Source organism: Pinus tabuliformis, chromosome 3_2 (assembly GCF_031772625.1).
Source record: "Pinus tabuliformis cultivar Carrire ecotype Pingquan chromosome 3_2, CPIR1, whole genome shotgun sequence".
Taxonomy (NCBI): domain Eukaryota; kingdom Viridiplantae; phylum Streptophyta; class Pinopsida; order Pinales; family Pinaceae; genus Pinus; species Pinus tabuliformis.
This window is the reverse complement of record NC_142302.1, coordinates 1,032,136,028-1,032,144,160: the sequence shown is the minus strand read 5'-3', so window position 1 is coordinate 1,032,144,160 and position 8,133 is coordinate 1,032,136,028.

Below are 8,133 nucleotides of genomic sequence, written 5' to 3'. Positions count from 1 at the left end.
AGGAACAACAGCTTTGTGTGCAATTTTTTATCTTTCTGCCTATCCTCTTAAGGAATAATAGTTTTGTGTGCAGCTGTCTTTTCGTTGTTCCTCTTAAGGAACAACAATTGTTCCATCTAAGGAATAGTAGTTGTTCCATCTAAGGAACAATAGTTGTTCCATCTAAGGAACAACACTTTTTTGAGTGCATTTTTTGTTGTTTCTATTAAAGAACAACACCTTTTTGAGAGTTTTTGTTGGACACCTAATCCTAAGTGGGTTAGTGTGGAAGTCAAATGGACAAAAGGAGTCCAGGAGACCTTGGGATCTGAAACCCAAGAGTCAGATATTGTACTATAAATGTAAATCAATTTTTAATAAAAATTGCATTGCATGATTTATCCTTCATATCTTTTGTGCTGTCCATGTGTGTTTAACATGGTATCAGAGCCGCTTGTTTTTCTGTGGCCTGTTATGTGCATGTCAGTCCTGCACCTCTGCCCATAATCCTGTGTCTGAGCTGCCTTGAATAGCGCTGATGTGGTCTTCATTATCTCTGTCACTGTGTACGTTTCTGTTGCTAACGCACTACTCCTGACTGACATCTCTGTATCTCTGCGCTTGTCAGCTATGCATTTTATATATTCTGCCATTCTCAGTCTAACGCTCAGCCTGTCGCTCTCCCATCGGTTCCGCTGGTCGCTCTGCGCTAACTGTTCTAACACCTCTCTTGATTATTTGACTTCTCAACGCTCACTGTGGTGACTGTGCGCTCAAATCAGTTATATCCTTGCTCCTGAAATTACAGTGGTTTAATGCTTTGCATTATTCTATGTAACACACTATCCTGCGTGCTACTCTGTGACCTGCACTCCTGGAATTTTGACAGTCTTTATTGACGTAACGCTCCTTCGTTTTTATTCTTGTTGACTAGATTATGATGAATGTAGATATTATTCATGGGATGATATTATTCTGCTAGAAAATCTTGTGCCTCGAATTAACTGTGGAACTAGAAATCAGAGGACGAGTGTCTTTGTAAACCTTTTCATTCTCTCTCCTGTGTACATGTCTTCTCGCAGCACTCAAAAAAAACTTTACCATCAAGTGATACGCATTGTGCGTGATTGAATCTATTTTGTTGAGTGATTCAATGTTTTATCTGGCCTTCATATCGAAATTTTAGGAAGTTGTGCATACAATTTATGATTTTTTAGACAATAGTTTGGACGATGAGCAAGTGATATGGAGTATACCTATGCCATACTGTATTGGCTATGAAGAACAACTAGTCTAGAGGCAGCGGGGCGATATTACACCTGGTGTGCGCATGTCTGTTATTCCATTAATAGATGGCTATGAAGAACTTTGGAAACACAGTTCCTTGTGAAGTACAGACAGTTCAATGCTCAGAGCTTGCTTCGGTGATGCTATCGATGTTATTAGGCTGACCATTGGTTCTGTCGATCTATATCGTGTTTCCCATCTAGTAATTATTCTTATTTACGCTGTTGTCCATGCCGAGTATTATTAATCGAATCAGAGGGGCTGTCATTGTGAACGCAGGGGTTATTCGAAACAGGGAGGCCGAGAACCAAGTCAGTGTTGAAGCGTTTGGGATTTCGTACGTCTGTGCCTACGCTGTAAGCGATATTGTTCACGGTGGAAATGCTGTTTGAGAAAGCAACTGAGGTAGTCTGCTTTGGGAGTGTTGATCCTTTTCAAAGCATCACATTACTAACGAGGAAAATAAACTATGAAAATAGAAATGGCGCGAAGACCCTGTTGCAGCATAACAGTTATCAATCCAAAAGCCTCATGACCTGGCCTGACAGTTGAGCTGGCGCCGTCGTGAGTTTTATTGCTGCAAGAAGAACTGGTCGTTTACGTGGACAAGCTGCATCAGCTGCTGCAAAGACCGACAAAACCAGTTAGTGTGTTCCTCGTCTGTTATTAGGTGGAAGAGGTGTTGTTTATGCCGTATGTGTATTTGGACATTTTGGTATGTTCACGAACAAGAGTAAGATTTATTGCCACTCAGATTTGGCCTTTGTGGGACTAAAATTCCGAGTATTTCTTTGTTTACTGAAGTTTTGTTCAAGAATTTTGTTTGGTGAACATTTTTAGACCACTGGTTTAAGCGTCAACATTTGTACGATGATAGAACCTAGGCCAACCCTTGCTATTACAATGAGGAAAGATATATTTCTTTGAAAAAAAAAAAAACTAAAGCCGTTCGCAACACTGGTAATGTAATAGCTCCTAGCAACAACTCGCTTGAAAATGACACAGTAATCTCCCGTGATATTGATTCTGATCCTGTCATTAAAAAAAAAAAGGGCATTCAAGAGATTGAGTTGGAATTTCTTTGCATGGGATGTTTCTAGGGCGTTTCTTTAGCGTTCTTTTAAAGGTTTGAAGTGTACGTGAGCAATTCTGAAGGGTTTCAATATCGATAGAAACCATGTGGAAAATCACGCATCTGGCATTGTTTTTTTCTATTTATCACTGTAGTTGTTGGATCGAAATGAGAATTTTCTGGTAACATAGATAAAAGATCCTTTCACTCACAAGCCGCAACTATAATTTGAGCTGGGATATATGTATTTTACAGTGATGCTTTTGATAAAGCTCTTCTCAGGAGAAGTTGACAACCGCTGCTTGTAGCTGTCCAACGTAGGTGGTGATATCACTTAAAATTTATGTGTTGTGTTTCAGTGGCAGAGCGCATCGAAAGAACCCAGAACCTATTGTGTGATGCACAGAAAGACCCGGTGAAATCTGAGAAGCCAGATCTAGATCTAGGTTAAAAAGTGTGGGTGAATTCATTGTGTGGTTGGTTCAATTGGAAGAAGCCCGCTGCATCCATTACAACCACGTGAATAGTTCTCTGCTTCAGATTGTACTGGCGCTGACATCTGACATAATTCAGTCATATTCTTCCTTCTTCGAAATTATTATCAATCCTGTTCTCAAATGATTTGAAGAAATTTGTTTACAATAGTACAATGATTGTGAGCCTTATATCATGTACAAACCCGAGTCATGTATTAGGTGCTGAGTGGGAATAATGTATGATGCTTGTGTTGTCAACAAGAATATAGTAGAGTTGGAATTTTGTATGTGGTCAAAGAGTTAAGTCTTATTCATATGTACGTTGGTAAGGTACCTTGCTGGAGAGTATTCTTGTACACAGTATTGCAAGCTGATTGATTTGAGTATTCTGCCATAATTCTGTAGCAGACTGCCTATACAGAAGATTGAGTTTATTTCAGTGGCGTATGCAATCAACTTGTTCAATTTCTTAATAGAAGGAGCCTATACCAGGTGTACTCCTCCAATAGCCTTGTAACTTCCAGGCCTAAAGCAATCTTTCTAAAGTTGGTTCGTGACCTGCATAGGTCAACTTTGTATTTTCTACAGTGACTTCCATAAAGAATGATCTAGCCCCAAGGCTACAAACTTGTATTTTCTGTGGTTACACTTATCTACAGCCACTGTTTTTCCTAACATTTGCTGAATTTAAAGAACAAAATCTCTGAAAGTCTGGTGATATTTGTACAATTTTGACAGTTTCAAGATATCTCTGGTTGATTTTTCCCTTTAAGCTATAGGGCTCTCTTGTGCAACTTGAAGATATTTAGCAGCTTACATTTTTCTGTGGGATTTGGAGGTTTTTTAAGGTGTAGAAAAATGGCTAAGCTTGAAAGAATATTAGAGTTATTGAGAACTCTAATCATGTCCACTGCTAACAGCACAGTCAAAATTAACAAAGCCTCTCTTTCAGAAATTCAGACATGTTTACAAAATGCACAGGAAAAGATCGATTTTTTGCAGCTTGAATCACAGCTACAGCAAGAAGAGCTACATCAAAATAGACACCATTCTGAACCTGTTTCTGTTCAGAACATTGAGACAACCACCCATCAGCACCATGTTAATAATGTTACAGTTCATTCAAATAAAGCAGCAGTTGTATATGCAGATGCAGAAACTCAGTATGCACTTCCCAAGCCCATCATCAGACCTTGGGAACAGCTTGTCCACAACAAGCACAAAACTGGTCTTGGATATGACAAGGACTTGTCCTTTCATATTCCAGACTACTCAAAGCCCATTCAGTTTCAGAGTGCTGGATTCATTCATGACAGTTCACTTGCTCCTCATGACAGTTCACCTGCTCCTTATGACAATTCAATTTCAGCTGTTCCAGATTCTACTCCTCTTCCACCGCAGCAACAACAACAACAGATTGTAAAATTCCAACACTGTGACCGAGTTGGCCATTTGAAAGATCATTGTTTTGATCTTCATCCATGTAAGCATTGTCATAAAACCAGTCATTCTTCAAACAGATGCTTCAAAAACAAACATCCTGCAAGAACAAAGATTCATCTTGGATGGATCACTTCTTGGAAATGGGTATCAATAGCCAAGAAGATATTCCAAACACATGTCAGAACTTGTTCCCGAATATTGAACAGTCTTGTAGTTGAGTTTTCTCCATCTTCTCACCTTGTACCTGACAGGGGGGGAAATGATGGTCATCTACAAGCTTCAAAGTCACATCAAGCGAGCCTGAGCCACAACCTGCCACACCAGTTTCAGAGTTGTAGCCAGAGACAAAGATGCCTGAACATGCCTTCAGTTGGCAATCTGGGACACTTCCTCTAGCAGAAGACTCCAGCTTCTTGCCAGTTTTGGAAGAGTTCCAGGAATTACAGAGTTGTTGGTCATCCTTAAATCATCACAGATTGAGAACACTTCCTCTAGCAGAAGACACCATCTTCTTGCCAGTTTTGGAAGAGTTCAGGAATTGCATTAAGCATTCTAGAGTTGTTGGTCATCCTTAAACCATCACAGGTTGAGACTTCCCTTTTCAGGTTGAAGTTTTACCTTTTATGCGGGGTGAGACCTCCATTTCATGGTTGAAGGTTTCCCTCTTTAAAACAATATGATCACTTCCTCTAGCAGAAAACTTCAGTTTCTTGCCAGTTTTGGAAGAGTTCCGGGAACTGCACTAAGCATTCCAGTGTTGGTGGTCATCCTTAAACCACCGCCCTTTTTACCAACATTTCATAGAGCACATTCAGCCTAGTGCTGCCATGCATTTTTTGCACATTTTGTATTACAGGTCTCTTCTTGGACTCATACATAACCCTTCGGATTAAGGGGGGGAATGTTGGACACCTAATCCTAAGTGGGTTAGTGTGGAAGTCGAATGGACAAAAGGAGTCCAAGAGACCTTGGGATCTGAAACCCAAGAGTCAGATATTGTACTATAAATGTAAATCAATTGATAATAAAAATTGCATTGCATGATTTATCCTTCATATCTTTTGTGATGTCCATGTGTGTTTAACAGTTTTTGTGAATAATGTTTCACTCTTCATGATCCTTTCAAGTAAAAGATACAAACATATGCAAGGACACAAAAATTAGAGCTTACTGAAATAAGAAAATCAAAGAAAAATTATCATCTTTAATGAGATTGCTTTGTATTGATAAGGAAAAGGAAAAGACACAACTATTTATATCACTTTGTTGTCCTTATCTTCACTAGAACTCAAATTCATTGACTACTTGTATCATGTTGGTTCTTCCTAATTCTCATAATTCTCTTTGATTATTATTATTGAATAATAATAAGGGCATATTTTCTTCTATTGATATGTTCAAACTTCTTCCACCATCCCTACTCTTAAGGAGTGTTGAGCCATCCTCTATATATAAATAGGAAGTGCTATATAAAAGAAAAGAAAAAGAAAGGAATATATATATATATATATCTATATATATATATATATATATATATATATATATATATATATATATATATATATATATATATATATATATATATATATATATATGATTACTAACAATTCTATGATTTGTCAGATGAAGGATAGGGGGTCTCATCAAGAGCCAGCGTACCATGATCATAAGGAAGCAGTGAAGTGGCATTCCCACTATGGCCACCACACCAGGGATATGATCCAATGGACACATCAAAAAAATAAAAGTCCTTGGAACAGGAGGTCTCATCACGAGCCGACCTGTCCACCTTTCACTCCTTCCCAGTGAACAGCAATGTGATCCATCTGGTTACCAAGCCAGCACAATGGCCTCCATTCTGACATCACAAGGCACTTTCCTAGGCATACATGGAGGATTATGGTTCCAAAGGGTGAACAAGCAACTTTGTCAAGGTTATAAACACCTATGGGAAATAGAGCTCTGCTGATGGTATTGGAGTCATACTTTTCAACATCAATAATAATTATAAACCCTTTTCTTATTTCTTTTCCTTATTTCAAATGAGATTATGATCCAAATCCCTTTTGAACCTTTTATGCAGGAAATATCATTTAAAAAGTCAACCATAATGGTTTAAGTGGAATGATGACCGCATATCATCTTACCTATGTTAATTGTCCTATGCTTTTTCACATCACTCCATAGCATCTCCATATCTATTCATGATTTTCATTTTAAGCCTTGATTTCAGCAACTCGATAATTTTGTGATCTTGTCATGAATATGTGCATCTTTTCCTTTTTACACTGTACGATTGCCTTCAGTACGTTGTTCCTCCATTCAAATGGTTGAGGGAAACCTATCATTTTTCGGGGGGCGCAGGTGACTTCCAAAATACTCCGCATACATGTTAGTCTTTTATTTGGTTGTATTGGGCTGCATCATATCCAATAATAGTAGGTTTTAACGTATCTATGTTAAAAAAAAAAAAAAAAATATCCGATGAGCATAGTTTGTTGTTCCATTGTTGACTCTGTGTATTGCTGTGTAAAGATAACAGTGTGTAGAATTCAAACAATATGGGGGGACAATCAGTACGCAGTGAGCCACAGACACTAACTGTTTCTGACGCAGCTCGAGAAATCCTAGTAAGGGCCAGATGGGTAGCATATTTTATATGGTTGCAACAACCTAATGAAATAGTGGCTATTGAATTTTTACAGAATTTGCAGGATGATCATTCTATAGTAAGAGGAAGATGCATAATAGTAATAGACACAGTAATTTCTGAGGTATCTAAACTACCAGCAGTCAGACCCATATGGACACATAAAAAATTGAGACTTCAAGATTCCATGGCCACCTTTTGGGATGAGGGACAAAACCTGATTGTCAAAGGAAAAGGAGTCCAACCTTCATCTCTGGAAGAACCATGGACATAACTGGCTAGAGTAGTGTAGAGCTACATTACATACGACAGAAGAAGGATGTGGTAAGACCACGCCACCTCAAATTACTAGCAGTAATAAAACATAAATGTGTTGTAAATTTGCCAACATATTTAAATTTTTTGTTGCATGACACTGCTCAGAGCATAAAAAAATCCCGCCATATAGATACTGTAGTGAACTACCATTGTTTAATTCGATTGATAGTAAGTTATAGCCTTGCTCATAAATAGAATAGTTGGGAAGAATTGGTGTTTTCTATAGATGGGGGATTAACCTTACCTGCCCCAAAAGGGAAAAGAACCTCTAGCACAACAAATAGACCCCAGAAATGTAGACGCTCCACTAGAGTGAGGACAAGCCTAAGAATAGCTGAAAACCTTCCAGGTAGCAGTAGCCAGCCCCGAGAATTATCTAGTCTTGAAAATGAGCAAGCCTTGCAACTAGAGGGGAGTGACAACCAACAACCAGAACTGGAGGGAAGAGATAACCAGGAATCAGAATTGGAGGAGGAAACAGAGCATAGTAGCAAAGAAGAGAAGGACGAAGCAGAAATTCCCTTAACCCCCAATACAATTCCACCATAGGACCCATTACAGGAGGACGAATTGACCCAGATTCTAGCCAATATGAGCGAATACATTCAACTCCAAATTCTGCTCCACCTTAATATTGAAGCAGAGCAATCATAAGAGAACTCTGCCCACAATAAGAGTATATCAGAAGGAAGGATGGGTGAATAGGAAACAGGGACAGAAGCCACTCAGGATGAGGCAGACCGAACTAGGGTTACCCCTCCAGACGACCCTAGTCAGGTCAATATAGAAGATGAGGGCCAAGCAGAGGGAGTGGAAACTAGCCAGGGAAAAGGCACAACCCTTGGAGAGCAAAATCCAACTGAGCAACCAAGTTCAGTAAGAGTAGAAATAGTGAGCGAAATAGCTAT